The sequence below is a fragment of the Brassica oleracea genome, chromosome C7 (genome assembly GCF_000695525.1).
Source record: "Brassica oleracea var. oleracea cultivar TO1000 chromosome C7, BOL, whole genome shotgun sequence".
NCBI lineage: Eukaryota > Viridiplantae > Streptophyta > Magnoliopsida > Brassicales > Brassicaceae > Brassica > Brassica oleracea.
Window position 1 is genome coordinate 42,525,539 of NC_027754.1, and position 2,772 is coordinate 42,528,310.

At 30.4% G+C, this 2,772-nt stretch overlaps 1 non-coding gene across 1 annotated transcript; it reads left to right on the top strand.

The window, feature by feature from the left end:
- Positions 1-1,920: 1,920 nt before the first annotated feature.
- On the top strand, positions 1,921-1,993 carry TRNAK-CUU. Its single transcript has one exon. It is a non-coding gene; the product is annotated as a tRNA-Lys (tRNA).
- Positions 1,994-2,772: the final 779 nt, after the last annotated feature.

The following is a 2,772-nucleotide window of genomic DNA, read 5'->3' on the forward strand; positions in this document are numbered from 1 at the left end:
CTAAATTAAAGATTTGTTCCTTCATATTGAGTACGCTTACACTTAAGCTAAAAATTTTAAAACTAGACTCTTTAGTATTAAAAAAAAAAACTTGGGATTTTCCAGATAAAAGAATCATGTATAAAAAATAAGAAAAATATTTCCACACAGTAAGCAATTGAGATTTGGTTAATAAAGACCGAAAACACACAAAAAAAATATTTATATCTAATTAAATACATTAGCAAAAATAAATATAATAATATAAAAATATTAAGAATATATATTAGCCCACACCTAGTTTACTGGTAAATACCTAACTGAATTTTCACCAAAATTAAGATTCTGCTTTAAATGAGAGAGCAGAGAGAAATCAGATAACCATATATTACATTTTCTTCCACACAGTAAGCAATTGAGATTTGGTTAATAAAGACCGAAAACACACAAAAAAATATTTATATCTAATTAAATACATTAGCATAAAATAAATATAATAGTAAAAAAATATTAAGAATATATATTAGCTCGCACAAGGTGTGAGCCCACACCTAGTTTATAATTAAGAAATTAGTTTTTCCTTCTCCAAAATTAGATTGAAAGCTTTCTGTGGAAGAAAATAAGAGAAAACATATCAAACTATTGATATGGTTTAATTAACGTGTAAGATTTTTTTTTTTCTTTTTTGAGCAACACTAACGTGTTAGATAAAAGAGACCTGGTAAGGTTTCTCACATACCTCCAAATGAACTAAACAATGGGCCTTTAAAATGGTAGAAAGCCCAAGCTTATATGAATAGAAAAGTAAGGCGTTTCGTTGTTCTTGATCCTTGGGATGTCTCTGCTATCCACACGAATATCACTCTATGTTGTGACGGACGTGAGAAAGAACAGATGCGGAAACAGATGAATAAACGCGATGTAACTAAGACACAAATATTTAACGTGGTTCATTCCTAGGGTTACGTCCACGGGCAAAGATAGATCTTATTATTGGAGGCGATATTGAGCTTACAAAGTGCAAGTTTAGGGTTTCTTCGAATACAAGATATATATAGTAGCATCTCGCATCTAAAACCCTAGACTATACGGACTCATGAGCTTAAACCCACGATCAGATGTAACATCCATAATAGTTTGATGCAACGCTCTTGATGCAACCGAGTCATATGATGCAACCGAGTCATATGATGTATGTGATGTAAGATCCATCAAGAGACTGTTGATATGTCTAGATGTAACATCCTGATTCAAGGCATATCAACGGTCTCTTCTCGTTCACGCTTACTCCAGAGAATATGATCATCTTTGTAATTTTCTACTCTTTGTCTCTGATTGACGTATCCATGTTTGATCCCTCCATTTTCTTTTCTTTTCTCTCTCAATTCTTTAGCCATTGCATTTACGTCAGAAGCTAATGTGCGCATGAGTAGATCAAAATACATGAAGCTACGCATCTACAAATGATATTAACAAGGTTAACATCTTTATCCATTAATCCTCTATAATGTAACGTTTTGTGTGAAGATGATGAGATCTGTGATATAATGAGTTGAAAATTCAAATTAGTGAGTGGGAACAGTTGTTGATCAAGGCACTTTATATAGAAACATCTAATGTGGTTACAGGAGCCAAGTGTTGTTTTATATATGCTTTACAGGAGGTGTGTGAAGATTGTGTGAAGGGCACTTTGATTCTTTATCTGTAAATAAAACCAGGTTTTGACTTATCACTTTAATCATTACTTTTGTATAGCTCATTCTTTTCTTTTAGTGAAATTTAGGTTAATCAATTTCAATTCTGAAATCATTCATAAACTTTTTTAGAATTATCATTGGGCAAGCAATCGTTTTTTGTGATGGTATTAGGGTGTGGTAAGATTGGTCAATTAATCAAAGACTATAATACGTTAAAGTTATATACATGAATTTAAAACCAAAAGCCCGTCTAGCTCAGTTGGTGGAGCGCAAGGCTCTTAACCTTGTGGTCGTGGGTTCGATTACCACGGTGGTTGATTTCTTTTTCTTTCCCCAGTCCACATAAATTTTTTTTTCGCCTTTCAAATGAAATCCTACTCAATTCATAGTTACCATACATACACTAGCTCGAAACTTCAGTTGGTAAACTCACTGGAGCTTTCCTTATTCAAGTTTTAAATTTCCTACAAAATACACATTTATATGTTGACTCTTATCTTAACTTGAAACCTTCTAAAACGTCTACTATTATAAGATCAGTAAGAAGCTACTTGTATATGAGCGTCCTTGAACATATCCCCTGTATGTATATTAATTGAAGAACATTCGAAAAGATGTAACCTCAATTTTGTAATAATTAAAAAAGACCAATTGCTTATGTGTCAATCAATTAGGTAGTTAATTAGTCTTACGTGTCAGCCTCACATTGAAATTGAAAAACATGTTAGTCCAATTCGTTTTTTATATATCACTAAAAACATTTAATACCAACTATATGCTATCATATGATATTAACTAAAGCAATGTGGCTATTTATTATATATTATTTCCTTAAATAAAACCTACGGAATTACCTAATGTGATTATAATATATACATAGTAATTAATGATTTTAAATAATGAAGATTTGCTAATAATATGTATGCTTTCTATCATTTTTGTTTAATTCTTTACTATTAAAATAAATTACAAAATTATATTAAAAATTTAGATTTTTTTGTATATGTTGTATTTTGAATTTTTCAAAACGAGTATAAATTACTAAAACTGTTAAAAGTCTCACATAAACTTTTGTGATCAATGTTTAAATTTTTTT